The 27085-nt window shown below is 38.4% G+C and overlaps 1 pseudogene; it reads right to left on the bottom strand.

Annotated features, from left to right (window-relative positions):
* Positions 1-9281: 9281 nt before the first annotated feature.
* LOC149261291 (crocetin glucosyltransferase 3-like) lies at positions 9282-10599 on the bottom strand (annotated as a pseudogene).
* Between the last annotated feature and the right edge of the window lie 16486 nt (positions 10600-27085).

Here is a 27085-nt window from a genome sequence, read left to right on the forward strand (position 1 = left end):
GTGATGTTGGGACGAGTTGGTGTGTGACGAGTTGGGCGGTCGGTTAAACGCACCCAAGACACGAGTTATGACGAGCCAAATCGAGAGTCGACAAACCAGAGAGTCTAGAAAATGGCTAAGTATGGAAAATTGCGATGGAAAGCTTATACGGTGCATGGTTGGGTAAGTGGACCCGATGAGCCAACATATGGAGGTGAGCCAACCTGATTTATGGTGCGATGGTTGAATTGAGAGGCCGGCTTGGGTAGGGCGACCCATATTCATCCTTGAGGAGTGCATATATATATATATATATATATATATATATATATATATATATATATATATATATGCAAACACATTTGAGGAAGAAGACATCCAACAAAGTCCAAACATCCAAGGTGAGTTCTAAAGTGAAGGGTGGACGAGCTAAGGAAGGACAAACGGTGAAGGGCAAGGTGCAGGCGGGCTGTGGACCGTAGCGCTGAGCTGAAGAAGACAAAAAACAAGTTTTGGGTTTGGCAGGTCGCAAGTGGGGCACGTCTACCCAGTGGGCGAACCACTGAAGGCGCTGCTGCACGATGGGGCACGTTTTCCCGACGGGCGAACCACTGAGGGCGTTGCTGAAAGCTGTGTCTGCATGGTGGAGAGACCCTACCCGAACTGACGAGTTGCGACAGTTGGATTGTAGTGCGACAGGTTTGCAGTGTGGATGAGTGTCAAGAGCTGAGGATGAATTGCGGACAGGCGCCAGAGGTGCGACAAGCGGTGAACGAAGTGTTGAACGAGCTGCGGAGAACCGGTTGTGCGACTAACGATTACAGAGGGTGACCCGGGTAGGCGCCTCTACTCGGCGAGCTGCGGGTGACCCGACTCGACAGGGGTGGGTGCTCCTGCCTGAGGGCAAGCTGCATGAACAATGTGGGCTACCTTGAATGACAGTTGGGCACTATTGAATAGTGCAGGCTGAATTGTTGGACATGGATAGAATTGTAAAGGTGAAACTTGGGGTTTCCCCTGTAAAGACTGTATATGTAAATACTTGTAAAAAGATTATTATTATCATTGTTTGGGCATACTCTAACCAGGGAGTTGCCACTCCCATTAAAGATTGTATCGACTGTGCATATGTTTATAAATGATGATGATGCATGTATTTCCGTTGTGTTAAAAAGATAAATGATTAGTAAAAGTTGACAAATATTCTAAGTGTTGAATGTTAGGTGTAGTTCGTACTCAAGAGTATTGGTGAAAATAATTGGGTAGCGGTGCTACACCTACCTATGTGTGGTTGAAAGACTACCACTAGGATAGGGGCATAACAGATGGTATCAGAGGCCTAATTCAGAGAATGAGTTGAAGCTCATCCCATTGCACTTCGTGACAAGGATCAGAGGCTTGATTTAAAGAATTGAGGTGTGCAGATTGAAGTGTTACTACTACACTTTGTAATAGGTTTAGCAGAGGCGAAGCATTTTTCTTGGGCCAAGCTGAACAATGAGACATGGCAAGTTGGGAAGAATGCCAAGGGAGCCTCTTGCTTATCTTATACAGGTTGAAGTTGATGAAGGAAGAGAACCCATGGATTCGAGATGAACTTGAGGTCTTGGAAAGGAATGTTGAAGACAAACTTCTTTGACTTGGTTGGGCAATGGAGCAAGATGTAGCTGCAGATTGCGATGATGAAGAAGAAGAAGTCGTGATGTATGAAGATGTTGCAGATGTGACAATGATGGAGGAAGAACTTGAAGCACTTCCAATTTCTCAAGTTGAACTAGGACAGTACATGTTACAGACATTGATGGGGGAATGCACTCACATGGAGAAACCTCATGATGAAGTAAGTATTCCTATTACTACTTATGTTTCAATGAAGCTTTTGGAGGATGGGCCATATGCAGTGAAGGGAAAAGGCAGTTTTCCGATGTGATGGACAACCTTACCATGGATGTCTACGATGAGACCTTGTGTGGAGAAGCAAGGAACATTAATTGTTGCAGGGCTTGTTGGAGCAATTTGTGACTTCATGGCAAGGGGTGAAAATGCTCGTGACAAGGGTGGAACATGATGATCATTGCAGAGGATGGGTCATGATTTAACCATATGGAGAATTGGCTAAGTGCCTGACATGACTCATGGACAGATTGGAGAAAGGGCACACACTTGAGTCTTGATGATACTTGGGTGGACTTCTTCATGGCTGAGACCAAGAGGTAGTCTTGGTGGACCTCTAGTGGGGGAGAAATGATGGAAGGAAATTGTGCGATATGACAGTGATATGTATGGTTTGAGTGATCGAGGGCACTAAACTTGATTGAGGACTAGGATGAGAAGAATGATGTTGTGATGGGTCTACTTAGTTGGACAACATGGGCAACTTGAGTCATGGACATCGAGTTGGATAGGTGGAGCATTAATGGAATTTTAAGGTCTAAAATGGGCCTCCTAAGAAAAATGTACAAACAAAATAAACTTTATAAGAACCAATAAAATTCAAGTTGGTGATGTCAACCATGGGGGATGATTCACCATTTTTGGAGTAAAAAGTAAAAATAATAAAAAATCATAAAATAATAAAACTACTTTTTCAACTCATATTTGGAACTTATCTCCCTAAGTGTTTACTCAAATTTTGGGCGGGATTACTCGTCGGATGAAAAATTTAATTCCTCATCCAAGGAGTACCCATGTTGCATACTTTCGATGGACCCTGCTACATAAAAAATGAGAAATACATGACAAATGTGATTGCAATCATGTAGCAAGATCCATCGAAAGTATCCAACATGGGTACTCCTTGGATGAGGAATCAAATTCTGCATCCAACGAGTGTTTCCACTCAAAATTTGAGTAAACACATAAGAAGATAAGTTGAAAAATTAGTTTTTTATTTTTACCCTCTAAAATTTGATGATGTAATCTAATCTTATTTGATTATTTCCACTATTATTTTATAATTTCCTTAGGATATCCATTTTAGACATAAAAATTCCCCTGATGCATGGTAGACACTATGCAGGGACATTATGTGGGAGCACTTGTAGAGATGTCACTTATGGGCATCCAATGTGGAGTGCCAAGGCAGTGATGTTACACAGGTGGATTCGTTGATGCGACATGAAGACATTTTACTTATGAGCCAATGGAGATGTTGTGCACTCTTGTACAACAAGGCCATGGACTTATTGGATTTGTGAGCAGTCTATGAGAGAATTCCTACTACATGGAGAGTAGAGGCATCTTGCAGGGACCTTTGAGACTGAGACATGTATGATTTTCGAGATGTTGGATGGAGATGATTCATATGAGTTCATGATGACTTGAGGTAGTTGCAGCCATTGGAGACTTCGCGTTATAGTGGTCTTGGAGGATCTGATGCATTGAGGAGTTGAGGTCAGTGATGTACCTGACTTTGATGCAGTATGGGGTGCATACTTTTGAGCACATTTTCGGGTGTGTTCAGGGGGAGCAACTTGATGGGGATGATTGAGATGAGACACTTTGGAGTTGATGGAGTTGTAGCGATGATGATGCCTTGGTGATAACACTTTGGCATGGGTTGAGCCGAGACTTAAGCACTTTTGATATGTGGAGGCTGATTGGTTTATGACCATGGGCAGCACATGGATGATGAGACACGTATAGACTTGCTTCTTTGGTAGACTTGAGTTATGGCATATTACAAATGTGATGGAGGTTGCTTCATGGACATGGATGTGGCACATTGAGAGTCGGTATGATGAGAGGATCTCTTAATTTTGAGGAGACAGATCTTACACACATATGGATGATGATTTTGGGATAGATGCCACTTATTGACATGCAACACATTGACAGTAACATCATGGACAACATGTTACGGATGAGATGGAGATTACTTCATGGAACTAGACATGGCCTACATACATTTTGATGGAGATGGGATGTATTCTTGATCGATTTAATGCTGTGTCAAGATGCTGAGAGAAATGACCAATGATGGCATGAGGAGGTGCATATTCCTGATTTGAGCGTGACAGTTGGATTGATTACCCGACTAGTTCGAGTCATGGAGGTCGACAATGTACTGAGAGATTTTTGAGTTGTGTTGGAGTATCATGGCAACGGTGCACATGATGACGATACATGATGGAGATCGACACGATATGTTGCAGTGAGCATGTAGCTTGAGTTGGAGGGACCAACCTTCCACGGTGGAGCAACATGTGGATTGTGACGGATGTGGTTGATGATCATGGATTGAGGAGACTTTCCTCTTGATGGAGTCATGGACCTTGATGGTTTATGCAATGGAAGAGCAGGGGTAGGAAGCATGAAAATTTTGGATGTTGGAGCTAGTGACACTTTGCAATGTTGTATGATGGTGTTGTTGAGGATGACAACCATTTAAAGTGGGGGAGTATGTCACGCCCACGAGCTGAGCATGTGTGATGTGAGACGGTGGGGTGCAGACATCTTCGGTTAAAGGCGACGAGTCATTGGGTGAAACGAGTCGGGTAGTCGGTTAAATATGCCCGAGTCACATGTGACGAAAGTTGCGATGTTGGGACGAGTTGGTGTGTGATGAGTTGGGCGGTTGATTAAATGTGCTCGAGACACGAGTTGCGACGAGCCAACTCGAGAGTCGAAAAATGGCTAAGTATGGAAAATTGAGATGGCAAGCTTATATGGTGCATGGTTGGGTAAGTGGACCAGACGAGCCAATGTATGGGGGCAAGCTGCCCTAATTTATGGTGCGATGACTAAATTGAGAGGTTGACTTGGGGAAGATGACCCACCTTCATCCTTGAGGAGTGTGTATATATATGCAAACACATTTGAGGAAGAAGGCATCCAATAAAGTCCAAACATCCAAGGCGAGTTCTAAAGTGAAGGGTGGATGAGCTAAGGAAGGGAGAACGATGAATGGCGACATGTATGCGGGTTGTGGACTGTAGTGTTGAGCCGAGGAAGACAGAAAACGAGTTTCGGATTTGGCAGGTCACAGGTGGGGCACGTCTGCCCGATGGGAAAACCGCTGAGGGCATCCCTGCATAGTGGGGCACGTCAGCCCGACGGGCGAATCGCTGAACGCTGGGGCACATCTGCACTTAGAGTGACCCTGCCCGAAATGACGAGTTGCGATGGTTGGACTACAATGCGACGGGTCTGAAGGTGTGGATGAGTGTCGAGAGCTGAGGACGAGTTGCACACAGGCGCCAGAGGTGCGACAAGCCGTGAACGAAGTGCTCAACGAGCCGCGGAGAACCGATTGTGTGACAAATGATTGCGGAGGGTGACCCGGGTGGGCGCCTCTACCCGACGAGCTGCGGGCGACTTGACCTGACAGGGGTGGGCGATCTTGCCCAAGGGAAAGCTGCATGAACATCGTGGGCTGCCCTGAACGACAATTCAACACTGCTGAATGATGCAAGCTAAATTGTTGGACTTGGACAGAATTGTAAAGGTGAACTTGGAGTTTCCCCTGCAAAACCTGTATATGTAAATACTTGTAAAAAGATTATTATTATCATTGTTTGGGCAGATTCTAACCAAGGAGATGCCCTTGCCATTAAAGATTGTATCCGCTATGCATATGTTTATAAATGATGATGATGAATGTATTTCCGCTGTGTTAAAAAGACAAATGCTTAGTAAAAGTTGAAAAATATTCTAAGTGTTGAATGTTAGGTGTAGTCCGTACTCGAGAGTATTGGTGAAAATAAATTGGGTAGTGGTGCCGCACCTGCCTATGTGCGGTTGAAAATCTACCACCAGGATAGGAGCATGACAAAGGTGATCCTTGTTAGAACCACAAGTCTCTACTACTCGATTGCCTGATGCCACTAACCACCAACCAATCCCTTGCAATGTAAAGTAGATACTGAGAATCAAACCAGCACCAGACACAGAGGAGCCAACTAAGGAATCAAACATTGAGAAGCGAACCAGTATCAAACACAAAAGCTATCAATTGGCTGCATGAATCACTCAACCAAGTACAGAGGCCACCATGAGATAAAAGTCCATTAAGGAAGCCTTCGCATCGAAATTGGACATGAGAGCATGTGATATAAACGAATGAACATCATAATACGAGTAGGGCGACTTGATCCCCAAAGGACCAAAGAGAATTCGGTTGGAATAAGGGAACCCAACAGCAAATGGAAAGCCACAGAAATCCTTCACGCCCGATAGAGCCAACACATGCCCACTGTGGGTCCAACCAAGGAATGCAGGTATGCTAAAATGAAAATTGACATTGCTACCTATAATCCACATGACTGCGCTTGAGCCAAAAGTGACGGAGGTGAGAGGAATACATCACCATAATGAATGTACACACCGAGGAGTAGCCACACCCAAATACTGTGATTGTTCGCTGCACTTGAATATTTAACGAAATGTACCATTCCTTACACGGAGCCGCATGGCCAACGAATTGGCTTGAGGTTCGGAAGCGATCCATCATTTCAATAACGTCAAGCATGTATTAACACACACGATGGAGAAGTGATATATCAAATGTTAAATGAATTAATTATAACAAATTAAATTTAAATATAATTAACAAAAAGAAAATTAAAAAAAATTACATAATAATGGATATTAATGTTGTTTGCATTATAAAACCCAAAACAAATGTTTTATCACATATAATTATTTTTATTTTTATTTTATCCCAGAAATAGGAGGATAAATGTGAGAGTGATACATCAATGTTATATGAAAGATTTATTCTTATTTTATCCCAAAAATAAGAGGATAAATGTGATAGTGATATATCAAATGTTATAGAAAAGATTTAAATTAGAGGAATTAATTATAGTCAATTAAATTTAAATATAATTAATAAAAGAAAATATTTTATTATTTTATTTATATTTTCATTAAAATATAAAAAAAAATTAAAAAAATTAATTACATAATAATTGATATTAATATTGTTTGCATTATTATTATATCACATATAATTATATTTAATTTTATTTTATCCTAGAAATAGGAGGATAAATGTGAGAGTGATATATCACTATTATATGAAAGATTTATTTTTATTTTATCCCAAAAATAGGAGAAATAGGAGGATAAATGTGATAGTGATATATCAATGTTATAGGAAAGATTTAAACTAGCAATTGCACCAGATGTCGCAATGGAAATGCCGTAAGGCATAAATTCAAGAGTAACAAATGCTAACAAAACATCTAGTAGTACATCATCATTTGCCTAGACAACTTGAATCGAAGGAGGCAAACAATTTTTTGAATGAGTTCAAGAGCAACAGATGCTAACAAAACATAAATTCAATAGAAACATATGCTAACAGAACATCTAAAAGTGCATCATCATTTTCCTAGACAACTTGAATGAAAGAGACAAACATTTTTTTGAATGAGCATAATGCCATCTTCAGTAGATCATTTTCGAAGCTTTCATCATTTTTCAAATCCAGTGCCTTAGCGATGGAATTCAGCAAATTTCCAATCTTAAAATCGTGCAAAACAGTAACCAAGATGACATCGTCAAAGATACCACTTACTCGAAATGGTTAAAGATGAGTTGGAGGAGGGACGTTTTTCGAACCCCACACATCAACCACTGGATAAGTAGGCTGGGTAAGCCATTTTTGCAGTTGCCCTTGATCAAATTTCATATGGAAGCCAATGAAGCCAACGACTGGGACAGGTTGACAAAGGATTGGCTTTGGCTCAAACGCTGTAGTAGGCACAATCTGCTCCACATCGACAAGAATTTGAAGGTCATATTTAAGTCATTGAAAGTGGTCGTTGAATGTTGTCTTCCATTCTCTAAATTTTCTAGGAACTGAACCAACCAAAACAATGCCTTCGTTGTTGCTTGACGATATCGATGAGTTTTTGGGCCTGTATGAGGGCATCGTCCATGGCTCTCAAACACGTTTCTGTGTAGAGTTATCTAGAATATGTGTCTGCAACACTCTAGGCATGGGAGTGGTCATTACCTGCGAAGTCGAGGTGCATTTGCGTGTCTCAACGATGATGGTCTCCTCCTTTGAGTTGAAAGTTGATGATGCTCCCTTTATATTCCTCTAAACCTCGGCCTGTCGGACCACTTGCTTTTCCTTTGCATGTGGCCGGGATTACTGGAATACATCTAGCAAGATGTATGAAGTGCCTACCTTAGTTACATTGATTTGCATGATAAATATAAAGTAAAAGAAAACCTCATAAAATGAGTTCGCTATTGATCAAAATTCTGCTCATTCATTGACAGATACAAAACAAAATAATCACATTGAATAATTCAGTGAGCAAGAAAGGATTCAAGGATGAGGTGTACCCTTTAGAATCTAACAATGGAAGAGGCATTGGCGGCTGGATTGGCATCGGTATTGGCATTCACACTGACATTAATCAAAACTTATATCAAAACTTACATTGATGAAGCCATGGTGAAAGGTCAAGTAATCAATTTAGTTATGGACTAACAGAATCTACGAAAGAAGCATCCCTGCAAATCTGAGGAAAGATAATGTTAAATCAGAATTGATATTTCTTAATTAATGTAAATAGGAAACAAAGATATATGCCTTGAAGATTTGGAATAGTATATATATATATATATATATATAAAACAGAGACTTCCCTTCAATGCATGATGAATTGGTTAAAGAGTTAAAACCCATCCATATCTTCGTGCTATTACAAATCCCCCAAGTAACTTTGGAGTAACATAAGTTTACTTGGTAAGTACTAAATGCTAGGTAAGCAAAAATACATTTTGAACATCAGCCAGGGTAAACATTCATATCAAGGAAATGGAAGTATAGTAACCTTACATTTCATAGGAGTTTTGTCATAGTGATAAAACACTCAACAAGAACAAAATGAGACAAGATTATGCTCTCAATGAGTCACTTTTAGAAATTTAGATACAAAGGCATTATCTACTTAAAATAAGAAGTGTTCCTTACAACTGAAAAATCAACATCATCTTGCCTCAGACAGCTCAATGACTTCTTGGTTATATGTAGAATCCTCAGCCCACTCAAACCTTCTAGGCATCATTGCATATTCTCATTGACGAATCACTTCTTGTTGCTGCCATTCCTCCCAGCATTCTGCTAGGCCCTCTCCTTCCAACATGCGTACAACTTCTGTCATCTTTGGCCATTCCTCAAGTGAGGTTTGTGTACATAATAATGCAACCTGGATTATAGCTTCAACTTCCATTGGATTATAATTCTGCCTGAGGTTCCTGTCTACAATGACATCTAACCTTTTATCTCTTTGCAATTTTTTGACCTGTGACCAACAACAATAAATAATTTAAACTCCTCTCTATGATTCAACAAAAGATTCATGTACTATGACGTCCATACAGATTATACAAACAACGTAAAAATCCATAAGAACCCCTCGGCTCAGGTTTTCCAGCATTGAATTCCAGCCACAATGACTAAGGAATCCTCCAGTAGAAGAATGTGATAGGATCAGTAGCTAAGACACCCACTTTTTGATAAGCAATCCTCGCTTCTTTTCCTTCACTCGCTCTTCGAATCCCTCTGGTAGAAACTCAGCCGAGAACTCTGAAATAAATGGGACCTCCAACGGTGGCCTAACGACCCAAATGAAAGGTTGTTGACTTGATTCCAACCCCAGAGCCAAATCCTTCATGTGTGACAATGATATCGAATTTTGGGTTCCAAAGGAAACATAGAGCACAAAGGAGGGCGCCTGGAAATCGAGCCATAGCAAAGATGCCCTTGCATATTCTGCCTCTGCTTGCTTGCCTTGCAGTAGAAATTCTGACTCAACAATTGTATTTGAAGAAGAGGAAGAGAGAAATGAAGAGGGTAGGATCGGTCCAACCACCCAAACCGGCCTGCCAGTGGATTTTCTCATGTGTCAGAGACTGCTATGCTCAAGCTCTTCGAACATATTACAGATTAACCCCCAACTACACACGTTGCGAGATATATGGCGATTCATGAACAAGATCCAGGCATCGGATCCTGTGGCCCTTTTTCAGTATAGAGGGAGCTGAGATTGATCCAGTGTAACATGAGGCATGTCGGGCAGAACAAACTCCTCGACGTCAGTCTTCGTGTGAGGTAGATGAGTGCAGAGGGAGTAATAGACGGAGGTGTCGTAAGCCCCAGAAGTGCATAACTGGATTCTTGGTATTACCAACCTGTTCCCTACGTCCAACTTCCATCCCAAGAACATGTCCCTGATGATGCATAGCGGCAGGCGCCCATCGTCTTCTTGAGTGATGTGGCGAATGAGGTGCTTGAAATGGGGTTCTAGGTGCTCTGAGGCTTCCAAGAAACAAAGGTAAAGATGTTTATGGATGGAGTCCATGTTTTCGGTGTGAGGAGGAAGATTGTGAGTGTCACTGGAGAAGTGCAGCTCTGCTAGGCAGATATCCAGACCGGGGCTAGCAGATTTGATCTTGGTTCGCAGGCTTCGGATGTTGAGAGGTGTATTGGCAATGGTGATGGCAAATCCAGTTCTTTTGGCAAGAAGCTTGGCAAGCTATAGGAAGGGAATAATATGGCCCTGAGCCATGAAGGGGGAGCATCACCACATGGTGCTTGACCTCTTTGGTGGTGATAGTGCTCAAATTCTCAGCGGGGAAGGGCGTGGTAGAATCCATTGTGAGTGGAAAATTTAGGCAGCGAAATGGCCCAAGAACTTGACAAATGTGCAGGCTAGAAAGATTGCACCTATTGCTCTGTAAAGCTTGCACCTCCTGCTCAATGATTCACATTTCACTAAACGGAAGGCGTGCTAGCAAGAAAATTAAAGTTGATCGAAGCAATGACATCTGTGGTGAGAAATAACTTACAATCCAATTAAAAATCAGTGTTCGGCTTCATAAACTCATATGGCGCTCTACAAATGAAATTCCATGGGTTAATCTGTTGCCGAATCTATTTGTATAAAAAACAAACAAATCCCTCAAAACCCATACAGTTTTTTATACGCTCAAAAGCTTATCCTGCAATCGACCAAGATTCATGTTGTGGCCTCTTAATATTTTAGTTTTGAAATCAAGAACTTTAACCCAATGAACCACAACTGCTCCGTAGACAGCGCCTCGTCGATATAAAAAGTTAAGGAGGTTGGTTGACGGTTCATAAAGAAGTCGGTTACCTGTTCATTCCTCCAACTACCGAGTCGCAATCATTGCGCCATTCAATTTAAATCAACAGTTAACTACAACCTAATTGTCTAACAAAAGGTCCAATGGCACAGATTATGACAGGGATGTAGCTAAGTGAGTTCTTTTCAAAGGGGAACGCCTTACGGCATAATTATAGAAAATAAAGAAAGAAAAAGCGCGTGAAACTTATTTTAACCATTTGAGTTATTATTCATTAATTATAAACATATTAATATTATTAATATAATGGTTGTTAGTTTAATAAAATGTATATTTTTTGTTTTATTCAAATTTAAATACATAATTATAATTAAAAAAACATACGTATTAAAAAATTCATGTTTTTAATTATTAAAATTAATTAAATTTTAAATTTATTTAACAATTTATAATCATTGAATTGAGGCTTCTTTGATCCATATCAAATTTTTGAGACATGTTTTTGGCGATAATCACATCAAAATTCATGTGTCGATGGGTGAACCAACAAGTGTGGTTCTTTGGCAAGACAAAATGAAGAATCACATCCAGGCATAAGTTAAATAGAGAAAGAAAGGTAATTAAATTATTAGGTTTATAGTTACTAGTTCAGTTTTTTTGGTACATATGAAATAAAAATAAATATATCTAACAAATTAATTAATGAATTAACTAAAAGTTCCCTAACTCTTGGACCAGTCAGATATAGTTGTTTCCCTGTCAACTGTACCCGTTCCCTGTGGTCAATTATAGTTGTTTCTTTCTAGCCGTTTGAATTATCTGTCTCTCTATTTTTAGAATTATTTTTCATTCTATAAAATTAAAAAAAAGGTTTGATTATATATATAATAAGTTAAGATTTTTATCTTATTAAATTTTTATATAAAGTATAAGTAAAGATGAATCTGAAAAATCTTGTGTTCACGATGAAGAACTCATTGTCAAGTAGTTATTTTATCTTGTAGTAGTTTTGGGAGACCATTTACCCTTGGAGAGAAACTAGATAGTCTTAGGGGAGACCATTTACCCTTGGGAAAAAAACTGGATGGTCCATCGGAGAGTTCCAAGAGTAGTTTAAAACAATATAAGATTGTGACAAAACAAAAATTGAAAATAACAAGATAACTAAGATGGATAAAATAGCTAAAAAAACCAAGAGAATGAAGAGGTTGAGTGAGCCTTTCCTAGAAGTAGTTAAGAAGCTTGGTGAATCTGAGCATTGGATTGATCATGTTGTGGTTGGTTTCTTTGAGCTTGATCCTTTTGAGCCTAATCATGCTTGGTGTTGTGCTTCCTTGCTTGGTTATGCTGGTGAACGTACTCGAAGGGGTTGTCATATCCTTTAGGTAGCCATGGAGGGTACTCCCATTCAACCATCACCGTGCCTATATAGGGGTCTGCCTCCTGTTTAGAGGTTTCTCCTTTGATACCCTGTTCAATGCAAATCTCACTGTCCTCCTTGGACTCTGACCTCTTGCAATTTGTGGAACCACCATTGCAAGTAGACATTTGTTTCTTTTCTTGAATTTCTATAGGATCAAGGTTGGATAGAGTGACTGCCTGTAGAAAAGAATATTCAACTTCAAACCTTTCTAATGAGTTGGTGCACATTGGAGCCAAAGGGGGGATGGGAGGAAAAGGTATCGCCATCTTCTTGGACAGATTCCTCAGGGTAATGCATATGTGGATCAAATTGGAATTGACCTCTGCAATTTGACATTCTTCCCTTTCTTGAGCTTATTGCTAATTCCAGATCTGGCATCCCAACAAGTTTTTAACTGCTTAGTGGCCATTTCCAATGCGCCTATGCATCTGCACCTCCATGGCAGTTACTAGGTGACGAATGTGTAGTGGTATATCCTTGTCAAATTTCTCTTCACCTTCGCCATGCTAGGGAGGGAGAGGCTCCACCATCTACTACCTCTCTTGGCTTTGCCGCGTTCTTGAACCATGGTTCCTTGCCTGCAAAGGTGTGTCATTATGAAATCTCTTCGTCAAAGCTTCTTTGCCTTGTGTCCCTCACCCTTACCACCTTGATCAGAGATAGACAATTGCAATGCGAAATGATTGAGGGAATGTGTTATCTATTGCAATTTTGAAGTGAAGATGGTTATCTTTTTCCAGATTTGGATTAACGCCCCATGACGCCATCGCGTGTCTTTCTCTAAGCAGTAGTGAATAAGACCAACTATGCATGGCCACCACCAAGTCTCATATTTTAATGCTTTAAACATATTTGCAAGAAAACTTTGACTATCCTTAAAGAGCGTGTTTACACCCAAATCCAAAATTTGATTTTTTAAATATTAATAAATCAATTTTTTTTTTTTTTTTTTAAATATTATTATATATTTCTATACCAACATATATGTCAAATATAAGACATCTTATTTCTTTTTTAAATAATAAAAAAAAATATTTTTTATCACTAAAATCCATTTCGTATTATATAATAATGAAATGCTTAAAAACTATGCAAAAGTAAAGTGATACTTTCTTTTAATGAGTATAAGGGAATATCTTTGAATCTATTCTTCTATATTGATAAAAAAATTATTATTATTCAAATTTAATCACTATTATTTTCATTTAAATTTAATTAAATTTTAATAATTAAATATATATAAGAAAAATGAGAAAACAATGATTAAGAAAGTTAGTATCACAAAGATGATATAACATATATACAAAAAATAAACAAGTTCTACATAGTAGCTAGTTAAAATATAGTTGAATTAAAGTAAAAAATAATAAAAAACTAAAGTTACATATGCTCCATCTTGCAACAACAAGACAATTACATTTAGGCAAAAAATATGTAATATTTTTTAATGTATTTATTATTTATTATTATTTTTCTTTTATGCTTACTTGATGTTAGTAAATAAAATATTTTAATAAAGATGTGCTCAAGTGATGCTACATTTCATCAATAGTTTATATTCCATTAGCTTTAAAGCTAACTTTGGGTTAACTTGTTTTTAGAGTCTCTAGATCATTGTTACTATTATTTGTAGTTTCTCTTTTACAAAAAAGAGGTTTTCCAAATCAAATTGTTTACTTGTCTAGAGACCAAACACATATTAGTTAGAAAATACTATGATGCAATTTTAATATAATTCAATGTTTACCAATATTAACATCTTCGAGAAAGAAATATAAAATTGTTTAATATGTTAAAGCTAAAAACATAAAATGTTTCAATACTAAAAAAGATAATCATGCTTGTTTGCATAAGAAAATAACATAAGAGAACAATTATGTTGGGTGTGGAGGCTGATTATCTTTTTTATTCAGAGGTATCCCCGCATTGGACCCCATAGTTTCCGCCGTTTATGCACACCGCCAGTGGGGTCCGTGGGGGATGACGATGATTATTTAGAGTCCCCCCTTGGCAGGGGATCGGGGGCAACACCTCGAAGCTAAAAAAAGATGTAAAGTTTTGTTTTAAAATGTTGTAATTTTGTAGTTAATCTGGGCCGTTCATTAGGCGGAAATATGACGGTAGAAGTTATGTTTAATTTGGGGTTTTTTGCCCTAGAAGGCAACCCCTTGCTATATATGAGGGAATTATATTGCGGCTATGTAGATGTGTATTCTAAGCGAGAAAGAGAGAGGAGATTGTGTGAGAGAGAAGAAGGAATTACAATGGATCTGCTGTAGATTGTATCTCTTCATTTTGCTGGATAATCTAAAAGGAAGGACTGGCTGTTTCTGCATGGACGTAGCCCGAATTGGGTGAATGACGTATATTTGTGTCTCTCTTGTTTTATGTGTTTTCTGTGTTTATATTTTTGCAATATTTTATGTGTTCCATTGCTTTGTAATATATAATTTTATAAAAAATGGTATTAGAGATGAAGGTCTATTAGGCTGATAAACTCGCAAGAGAGAAGGGTTCCTGGTTCGAGTGGAAGCAATGGTGGAAGATGGTAGGTTTAGGGTTGAAAAATTTAATGGCCAAAACTACTAGTTGTGGAAGATGCAGATGGAATATTACTTGTATAATAAATATCTGTACCTACCATTGAGTGGAAAGACAAAGAAGCCGATGAGTATGATAGATACAGAATGGGATATTCTCAACAGAAAGGAACTTGGAACAATACGGTTGTGCCTAGCAGCGTCGGTAGCCTTTAATATTTCGAAGGAAATGACAACAGAGGGCTTAATGTCTGTATTGGCCAAACTATATGAAAAACCCTTTGCCTCAAATAAGGTATTTCTTATGAAGCATTTATTAAATATGAAGATGTTAGAAGGTGGATCTATTGTTGATCATTTAAATGAATTTAATACAACTACCAGTAAGTTAAGTTCTATAGGGGAAACTTTTGATGATGAAGTTAGGGCTCTATTATTTTTATGCTCATTTCCATAAAGTTGGAATGGTTTAGTTATGACCATTAGTAACTTTGTCTTTGTATCTATTACTTTAAAGTTTGATGACGTTGTCGGTGCAATCCTTAGCAAGAAAATGAGACAAAAAATCTCTGGTGAGACATCAGGTCATTCTTTGACTGCAGAGACTAGGGGAAGAAAAATGGAAAGAGGAAAGAGCCCAGGATATGCAGTAAGTCAAGGAAAGGTAGATCTAAGTCCATATCGGGGATAGTATGCTAGAATGCGGGAATAAAGGACACTTGAAGAAAGACTACAAGTCTTGGAAGGGAAAAGAAGGAGACGTGCAGCAAGAAAACAATCATGAAGCGAATGTGACAGGTGATGTGTTGCAAAATGATTTGATTCTTTCATTAGAAAATATTATTGATGCCTAGGTGGTAGATTCAGGGGCCTCATTCCATGCCACACCTGATAGGAAATGTTTTCATGATTATGTTCAAGGAGATTTTGGACAAGTTTAATTGGGTGATGATAAACCCTATAAAATCATTGGAATGGGTACAATTTTCATAAAACAACAGAATGTAAATAAATGGTTGTTGAAGGAAGTAAGGCATGTTCCAGATCTAAAGAAAATCTATTTTCAACATGGTAGTTGGGAGGTTAAAAATGTGTAACTATTCTTATAGATAAAACCTGGAAGGTCACAAAAGGAGCCCTGGTAATAGAAAAATGAGAAAATGTTGGTACATTGTATTTATCCAATGGTATTTCTAATTCTGTTAATGCTTTAACCTCTATAGGAGTAGATACAACATTATGGCATCATAGGCTCAAGCAAATGAGTGAGAAGGGGATACAGATTCTTCACTCAAGAAATTTGTTGCCAGGTTTGAAGCATGTTGATTTGTAATTCTGTAAGAATTATGTTTATGGAAAACATAAGAGAGTCAGATTCCTCTTAGTTGGAAAAGAAAAGAAGAGTGAAAAAATAGAGCTTGTGCATACAGATGTATGGGGACTTACTCAGGTATCATCTCTCAGTGGCTTTCATTATTATGTTGCTTTTATTGATGATGCAACAAAAAATACTAGATTTATTGTATTCGGAATAAATCTGATGTATTTGATACTTTCAAGAAATGGAAAACTTTATTTGAAAATGAGACGGGAAAAAGGTTGAAGTGTCACAGATTAGACAATGGAGGTGAATATTGTAGCAAAGAGTTTGATAGGTACTGTGCAGAGAATGGAATTCGCAGAGAGAAGACAATTCTAGGAACACCACAAGAAAATGGTGTGTCAGAAAGGATGAACAGGACAATCATGGAGCATGCAAGGTGCATGAGATTGCATGCGAGATTGTCTTTACAATTTTGGGCGGATGATGTAGATACTGCTGTTTATCTAATAAACAGAGGGCCTTCAAGTTCCTTGGATGGTGGTATTTCAGAGGAGGCATGGACAGGTAAAAAGGTAAACTACCCATTTTTAAAGACTTTTGGTTGTGAAGCCTTTGTCCACATTACTAAAGAAAATAAAACAAAGCTTGAGGACAAATCAAAGAAATGTACCTTTATTGGATATGGTGTTAATGATTTTGGTTATCGCTTTTATGATTATGAAAAAAAATCATTAGGAGCATAGATATCATATTCAATGAAAAGTTTTTTTTTTATAAGGATCAGATGCAGGAAACGAAACAGGAAAAAGAAAACAGAAAATACACAATTCTTGATGACATCACAAAAAAAGTGAAGGTGCTTGAAAATCATAATGGTCAACAGTCAGAATAACAACAACAACAAAAACAAGCACCCCAAACACCTGAAAGTGGTATTAGAATATCTACCAAGATAATAGACCCCCTGAACAATACTCTCCTTCATTATATTATGTATTGTTGATTGATTCTAGTGAACCAGAATGTTATGAAGAAGAAGTGCAGGTAGAAACCAGGAAGAAGTGGGAGCAAGCCATGAAAGAAGAGATGGAATCCTTAGTACATAACCAAAATTGGGACTTAGTCAGGTTGCTTACAAGTAAAACAACATTACAGAATAAATGGATTTACAGGTTGAAGGAAGAAGATGGAGGTAGAAAAAGGTATAAAGCTAGACTTGTGGTGAAGGGGTTTGCAAAGAAAAAGGGCATAGACTTTGATGAGATATTTTCTCCCATTGTTAAAATGACTTCAATCATAACTATTTTAAGTCTAGTTGTAGCTGAAGATTTGCATCTTGAGCAGTTAGATGTAAAGACAACCTTTCTCCATGGGGATTTGGAGGAAGAAATATATATGGAGTTAGGCACAAGGATATGAGGTAAAAGGGAAGGAGAAACTAGTGTGTAGGTTGAAGAAGAGCTTGTATGGCTTAAAACAAGCTCCAAGGCAGTGGTATCTTAAATATGATAGGTTTATGTCTTAACAAGGCTATACTAGATGTCACTTTGATCATTGTGTTTATCTCAAAAGGAAAAATGATAGCATATATATTATATTGTTATTTTATGTAGATGACATGCTTGTTGTAGGTTCTAACATGCAAGAAATAAATGTGCTCAAAAGAAAACTAACAAACTCATTTGCAATGAAGAATTTGGGTGCTACAAAACAAATCCTTGGTATGATAATAACTAGAGACAGGAAGAATCACAAATTAACATTGTCTCAGAGTGGGTACATAAAAAAGGTGTTGAAAATATTTAATATGCAGAATGCAAAAACAATTAGTATATCTTTGGCTATCCATTTCAAAATAAGTAAGGAGGTGTGTCTCATGACTTAGGAAGAAATGGCTTATATGTCTAAAGTTCCATATGCATCAACAGTTGGAATATTAATGTATACAATGGTCTACAGAAGGCTTGATATTTCACATGTAGTGGGAGTTGTAAGCATGTATATGAACAATCCAAAAAAAGAACATTGGATGGTGGTGAAGTGGATTCTTAGGTATTTGAGAGGTACCACAAATCAAGCATTATGATTTGGTGGTTCAAACATTTTTCTACAAGGATATGTTGATGTAGTTATGGCGGGTGATAGAGATAACATGAGGAGCAAAATAAGGTATGTGTTTACTGTGGAGCAAAGTGTTGTTGCACTCCCAATGATGGAAGCATAGTATGTTGCTGCTAGAGAGGCTAGTAAAGAAATGATTTGGTTACAAAGGTTTCTGGATGAATTGGGTAAGAAGCAGGAGTTGGGCAGGTCATATAGTGACAACTAGGTTGCCATACATCTTGCAAAGAACTCTGCATTTCATTCCAAGGATAAACATATACAGCTCAAGTACCATTTCATATGGTCAGTGTTGGAAGATGGATAGTTGAAGCTGGGAAAGATACACACTAGCCAAAATCCTGCAGATATGTTAACAAAAGTTGTAACCAGGGAGAAACTAAGATTCTACTCAGTTTCAATTAGTCTTCATTTATGATGATGAAGATGAGAAACAGCCAGGTACAAAGTGGAGTCATTGTCCAGCAAATGAAGCAATGATGGAGTTGCTATAATCAGTCTCCAAGTGGGAGATTGTTGGGTGTGGAGCTTGATTATCTTCTTTATTTAGAGGTATCGCCGCATTGGACCTCATTTCTTCATGTGGCGGTAACGCCTCCCATTTATGCATGCCGCCAAGGGGATCCAGGGGGGGTGACGATGATTCTTTAGAGCCCCCTCATGGCATGGGATCGGGGGCAGTGCCCCCGAAGCTAAAAATAGATGTAAAATTGCCTTGTAAAATGTTGTAATTTCATAGTCAATCTTGGCTGTTCATTAGGCATAGATATGACCGTAGAAGTTATGTTTAATTTAGGGTTTTTTTCCCTAGAAGGAAACCCCTCGCTATATATGAGGGAATTGTACTGTGGGTATGTAGATGTGTATTCTGAGAGAGAAAGAGAGAGGAGATTGTGTGAGAGCAAAGAGGGAATTACAACGGATTTGATGTAGGTTGTATCTCTTCATTTTGCCAAACAATATAAAATAGAGGACTGGCTGTTTCTCCGTGGACGTAGCCAAAATTGGGTGAACCATGTATACCTGTGTCTCTCTTGTTTTATGTGTTTTCTATGTTTATATTTCTACAATATTTTGTGTTCCATTGCTTTGTAATATATATTTTTCTAACAAATTAATTACTCATGTTACTTATACAATCACTTATTGGGTACAAAGTAACTGTTATCTTGATGCTTAAATCCTAAAGCATATGTGAGCTCTTTTACTAATATCAACACCTTTAAGAAAAAGATATCAAATTGTTCAATATGTTTAGGTAAAAAATATAAAATGTTTCAATACCCAATAAAATAATCATGCTTGTTTACATTAAATGTTATCTTGATGCTTAAATCATAAAGCATATGTGAGCTCTTTTACTAATATCAACACATTCAAGAAAAAATATCAAATTGTTCAATAAAATGCTTCAATACCCAATAAAATAATCATGCTTGTTTACATAAAAAAAAACCTAATACTATATTCGAGAACAATTAATTACTTCTGTTATCTTAATGCTTGAAAGCTAATGTATTATCAAAAGGATATTCTCTACAGAAAATGTAAACATGCATAAGTTATAAACTACGGGGAATGTTTTTCAATGAGAAGTTGTTGCTAGCTCGTTCGACGTTATTAATTGAAATTGAAGCTCACTTCAAGATAAAATGTTGTCATTATTGTTTTTATGGTGCATCGTATTTGGATGCACAAACACTTCAATAAAAAGATTCTTCAATTATGAACTTGTTCATGGTGGCATTTGTGCATTGGAATAAGATGGACCCTAGCTCAATTAGTGTGAATGAGAAAAGTTGGACTTCACGACCATCTTGGGTAGACAAATAACCACAATCTGTATTATGCAAAGTGGGAATTTTAATATCTGTTGGTTAGATTAAATATAACCAAATGAAAGTAAAAAGCAATAAATATTTGTTGATGGATACATGAATGAACTAGAAATGGTACCTTCATTTTTGTAATATTTTAAATTTTCAAAGAATTATATTAAAGTGAAAATTTGGGAAAAAAACAAGTTGGAAATATCCATTTTTTGCAACAGAATCATTATGGTAATCATTACATAGAGGGTAATTTGATGCACCGAATAAGGGGCTTGCTCTAATCATTACATAGAGGGTAATTTGATGCACCAAACAAGGCTCTAGCCTCCAATGGCAAAGGCAAACAATGCAACTAAAGTAAAGATACCAAATAAATGATTCACAAAAACCCCTTACAATTTTTAGGATAAACGATATGATTTACAGTTGAAAGCACATGCAAAAAATAAAAAATATTTGAGGAAATACATATTTGGAATTTCTACAATTAAAACCTTGTTATACCATACAATTTTTAGCTACTAGAACACATTTTTCTAGTCTAAAAGTTATGCATAATTTCACCAATGTATAATGAAAAAGATGACTGGAAAAATATGCAATCAACCCATGGTTGTCCCATGAAATTTCCAATGTCCACAATGGCATCTTTCAAATGAGAACTACAATTTTCTATAAAGCAAACTACTTTGAAGACAAATCATTGTACAAATAATTATTATGTAAATTAATAATAATACTTATATTAATGCTCAATACATAACATAGCTCATATAATATTAAAAGAAGTGAGCTAGTTGAGGTTAACTTGTGCAACACAAAACGATATCAGTTTGATTTGTAATATACCACGTGCTTATAGGACAATTTTTGTAGTACTTCACAATTTTGGTGAGGAGACATTTCAACTGAAATATAAATAACTACATTAGGACACAACTAAATCCTCATCAACACAATGAAAATGTGAGTATGTTAATTTTTTTTAAAAACATACAACATAGAGATATAAATAAAAATATGAATACATTAAATATTTAGTTTTAAATAAAAAAAGAAAGAAATAATTTCACACTGTATCAATTATAACAATTATAACAACTATGTTGAATAATAATAACACAATAATTATATGAATCACATTGCTAACTTTAGCTTCACAAGTTGTCATTTTCAAAATCTCGGATATTTAAGTGAAGACAATAATTACAAGAGGTCTTTAAGATTTGAGTAGAGGATGAATGAGATGTATATATAAAATACAATAAGAGAAATTTAAATTCAAATTTTGTTTTATTTTTTTTAATTTCTTATTTTTAGAATTGTTTTTTACAAATTAAATTATATTAATTGAAATCTAAGTTTTATAGTACAATTTTTAAAAAAATAAAGTTAGATTAAAAATTAACAAGAAAAAAAACCATGATTAATGCAATCTAAATTGAAAATAGAGAAAAATTACCATAGAAAAAGAAAAAAAATATAAGTTAAATTAAAAAAGTAATAAAACTAAAATAAAAATCTTCGACGATTGAACACGTCTTGGACATGAGACAAAGATTCGATAGGCAAGTTATCCTTCGTTTTTGCTTTTGTCTTCCTTGCTTGCTGTTTTCCTGTTCTGGGCTTCTTTCTGCCACCCTTTTCGTCCCAGCTGCAAGCTCTGTTTTCCTCCAGTCACCTTTCGCCATTTCCGAGCTCGTATGCTTAGAGCATCTTGCGGGATTTTCCTTTCGCCACCTTCAGTCATGATTCTGTCTGTATGAGCCAAGCCACGCCATTGTCTCTGTAATTTTCCTTCAGAAGCCGCTCTGCTATCACCTCGCACAAAAAATTCTCATTATCCTTTGTTTTCCTGGCTGGATGGCGGTGTTATGTTTCATGGAGTTCGTGCGTTCTGGGTGTCATGGCTCTGGCTCCAGGTTAGTTAAAATTTTTTCTTCCTCTGTTTAAGTTTTTTCTCTTTGCATGTTATGGTTGTGGAAATAAGCTTTTTCTAGTATTACCCAGTATTTCTTGCAGTTAAATCTCTGGAACTTGGGTTGTAATTGCATTCTGGTTCGTCTCTTCTAGTTTATAAATCTAGCCACAGATCTGAAAGGATGATTAAATCCTTCTCCAGTAAGCTCAGAAATCTTTTCGTCATTTACAAGCCTTGTAATGATGTAAGGTTTAAAATTGGCTACTGGTGGTGTATAGTTAAGGTCTACTGCTGTTGTCTCCTTTGTGACGAGACTTCTGCATAATCCTCTTCTGCCTCTCACAGAGGTTCTGGAATCGAATTCCGGCACCCCTGAGTTCTCCTGGCCCAGTAGCTTGGTCAAAGCTACGTCACAATCCGGCTGTTTCAAATTTCCTGGCTGCTCCAATTTCGACCAGGCATTATGTTGATTTTGATAACTGCTTAAATTCCCGGTACGAATATATCTGTTTCGAGGTTTCGAACGAGAATGAGCCTGAAAAGGTGGTTGGATTTGTCAGATATCTGGTCTCAATCTTAGTTTTCGATCTTTCTCGATTGTACTTTCTCCTCGAATTTCCCCTTTTGGCGGTGCATGGAGGGGGCCTATGACTCCATCGCATCCGAAGATCTTGTCAATGCTGCTGTCAACGCGGAACATGCCTGGTCAGCTGCTGCCCTGGCATCATTGGACAACTTAGTGATCAAGCCATCCACGTCAAGGGACAACTCATGCAAAAAGAGTATGGTCCATAAAAAGCAGCACAAACCTACCAACACTTCCCCTCCACCACAGGCGCTTAGAATTGAGATTGCCCAGCTAGATGAAAGAATAGACAGCCTTCAGCACAAAGCTCTTATTGGGAAATGGCATTTCCCAGAAATGTCTGACATCGACATGAGGAAATGGTTGGCCAATTTCTGGAAACCAGTTATCGGCTATGTTCCGGTAATATCCAGCCTCATGAGAGACTGGTACTGTTTCCATTTCTTAAACGGAGAAGATGCTGAAGCCATCCAAAGCCGGCCTTGGGTCTTCAAGCGAAGTTTTCTTGCATTATATAGGTGGTACATAGGCTTCAACCCTTTGAAAAACACCCCGGTAAATAATCTAATTTGGGTTAAATGCCCGAATCTTCCTTTGGAACTCTGGTCAAATGAATCTCTGGAGCTGATTGGGAATGCTATTGGATGTTTCGTTTATGTCGACCCCTGGTGCTTAGGTGAAAGGGACAAGCGCATAGCTTGGATTCTTATTCAAAGACCATTTAAGGGCAGCTACCCTGATCATATTGAGATCAGCTGGAAGGATCAAGTCATTAACCAGAGGCTAGATTTCTGGGGAGTTCCGTTTAGGTGTGCTGCATGCAAGAGAACTGGCCATTTGGTGAAAAATTGCCCTAGTGCCAAATTATATGAACACAGACGGTTCATCAAAAAATCTTTTTTTAAACGGCAGTCAATCATCGCCCTCAACTGCTACTATTCCGCTTCACAGTCCTCCAACTCAAGTGCCTCATCAAGATCAACATGGTCATTTGAATGTCCACTCCGACTGTCACCCGCCTCCATCCAATTGCCCGAACACCTTTGTCAATACAGGCAGCCACGAGTCACCTTTTACTGAGCATAAAGAGGATTTCCCTGTCCCTTCTCTGCCTCCCTTGCAATAGAAGGATTTAATCCCAAACCCCCTTCCTGGGCCTTCAAAAGAGGTAGATTTCTCCGTGGGATCTATTCCCATATCCATCTCATCCTCGTCTCTGCATCCCGATCAAGCTGGCCGACATGTCAACAAAGGAAAATCTCAATGTGTTGGTTCGACTCCTCCAAACTCCCCGATTTCATCTCCTGTTAATCTATTTGACAGTGACCTGGACCATATGCTTAACAGGGACTCACTCGAACTGGAGCCTCTCACGATCCATAGGCCCGGGCCAAGTTTTTCGCCTGTTATTAGCCCTGAGTCGGCTAAAAACATTATGGTCTGGAAGAAAGGAAGAGGTGGCAACAGGCATTTTAGAGGCAGAACTATTGTGACAAATGAAGGGATCAGAAATCTGTCTCTAGTTGAGGTGCCCATCCTTGATGTTTCTGATTCACAGCCCCTTAGAGCGAGCTTGGCTGCCAACTCACCTAAATGATCCCCATCATATCCTTCAACATTCGGGGTCTTGGCGTGGATCCTAAATTCATCACGCTAAAAAGTTTTTTTTTCCATTCCAGGGCTGCAATCATCCTCATTCAGGAAACCATGCACAAGAAGGAGGATACCTTGTCTTATTTCAGGAAAATGCTGCCTACCTGGTTCATGGCTGCTACAGAGGCGAATGGTTTATCGGGAGGCATGGCTACCATATGGGATCCTACCAGGGTCAAAGCAAAGGCGTACAAATGCTTCGCTGGGATTATTATCTCGGCTTCAATCAGAGGTGTTGAATATCCGATAAACATTCTCAATCTTTATGCTCCTTATAAATCCCGAATTTCCTTCTGGAACAGGTTCTTCGCATCAGAGCTCTTCGATATTAATAACCTCCTTATTGTGGGTGATTTGAATGTTGTCTTGAATTCAAACGAGGTCTGGGGACAGGGAAAGATAAACAACAGCTTGGCGGATCTCATCAATTCTGAGATGATCAATAGGGACATGGTCGACATAATTCCCGCTGTAAGGAAGCCGACTTGGTCAAATGGTAGAGTGGGCAAGGCTTACATAGCCAAAAGGCTTGATAGGGTGTTTATCCATTTTAGCCTCATTGATAAAATGGGTATGCCAAGGCTATCTGTGGAAAATGTCATGATCTCGGACCATAATCCTATCCTTCTATCTTGGCCTGCAAATCTATTTAGAAAAGGTTACTCCTTTAAGTTTGACAGTAGCCTCCTTCAAGACTCTGCTTTCAATGTATACATTCAGAATGCATGGAAAGTGATAAAGGACAGGGATAAACAATTTATTTTTTCATCCTTCAGGGAAAAATTGGTCGAGATCAGGAATCTGGTGAAAAAATGGCAGTTTCAAAAACATCAGAAGGATAAAGAGAACCTCCAAAGGATTCAACAGGAATTGGATATGGTGTTGGCATCTACAGATTTCTCCACATGCTCTCTTGAGAGGAAATGTCGTATTAGAAACCTGGAGAAAGAGAGATTCTGTTTGCTGAAACATGAGGAAGCCAAATGGAGGCTCAAAAGTAGAGCCTTATGGATGCATGAAGGAGACAAAAACACAAAGTTTTTCCATAAATATGCAAATGCAAGGAGAGCAAGGAACTTCATATGGAAAATTAAGGATGATCAGGGTGGTTTTGCTGTCTCCCAAGAGGACATTACAAAGCAGGCCGTAGGCTTCTTCAAAAAGCAATATGGCAGGTCAAATGAGATTGCTTTCAATGATATTAGATGGGGCATTGACTTGATGCCAGAGATGTTTGATCAAGAAAAGAACGACGCTTTGTTTCGGCCAGTAGATGAAAATGAACTCCTTGAGGTCATGAAATCATTTAAGAAGGATAAGTCCCCTGGTCCTGATGGATGGTCAATAGATTTTTTGATCCATTTTTTTGACCTTTTCAAAAAGGATCTGCTAAGCATGGTGGAAGCCTCCAGACTTTCAGGCAACATTCACAACCATACCTCGTCCACTCTCATTGCTCTCATTCCTAAGAAGGATGAGCCTGAATCCTTCCTGGACTTCAGACCCATCTCCCTTTGCAACATTACCTTCAAGATTATCACAAAGATTATTGCTCTAAGGATTAAAGGGACTATGGAATCACGTATCTCTCCCAATCAACATGCCTTTTTAAAGGGCCGTAATAGTCACGATGCGGTCGCCAGTACGCAAGAATGCTTACATTCTATGTCTGTGAAAAACTCTAAGGCAACTATTATGAAAATTGACCTACAGAAGGCTTTTGATGTATTGGACTGGGGATATCTGCAATTCCTCCTCGCCAAAATTGGTCTGTATTCGGGGCCCATTCGTTGGATTATGGGTTGTATAGAAAACGTCAACTATGCTGTTCTGATTAATGGCTGCCCTTCACCTTTCTTTCGGGCGGAAAGGGGCCTCCGACAGGGCTGCCCACTGTCACCGCTCCTCTTCATTTTAGCCATCGATGCCTTGAGCCTTCATATCAACCGTGCAGTGGCGGTAAAAGAATACATTCCGGTCAAGATCTGTAAGCAAATCTATATTTCTCATAACCTGTTTGTTGACGATATCCTGTTATTCGCTATGCTATCCAGGGTAACATGGTTGAGCATTAAGTATATTCTGGATTGCTTTCAAAAGGCCTCCGGGCTTGCCATCAATAAAGCCAAATCGATCCTGTATCATAATGGCTCAGATGAGGCTCTGAATTCTTGGATACCTCAGCTTTTCGGAATTGAATCTAGACTTTTGTCTGATGGAATTAAGTACCTCGGCTTTCGCCTTAAAGCTAAGGCCTATGGGAAGGTTGACTGGCGATGGCTTATTGAACGCTACTACAGCAAGATCTCGCAGTGGGAATTCAGATCACTATCTTTGGGTGGCAGGATCGTCCTTGCCAAATCTGTATTGATGCAGCTATCGGTCTACTGGGCTCACCTTTTTATTCTCCCGGCTTGTATCATTCAGGCAATCAACAGGATCTCGGCCAATTTTATATGGGGTGCAAAAGCTGAAAGAAGGAAAATCCATCTCGCAAAGCTGGATCTGTTATCTTTGCCAAAAAAATATGGTGGATGGGGACTGTTGGATATAAGTCTTTTTGGAAAAGCTCTTGTCTGTAAATCCTTATGGAGGGGCATCTTTGGCTCAAATCCCTGGAGCGCAATTATCCGCCA

This window comes from Pinus tabuliformis, chromosome 6 (genome assembly GCF_031772625.1).
Source record: "Pinus tabuliformis cultivar Carrire ecotype Pingquan chromosome 6, CPIR1, whole genome shotgun sequence".
NCBI lineage: Eukaryota > Viridiplantae > Streptophyta > Pinopsida > Pinales > Pinaceae > Pinus > Pinus tabuliformis.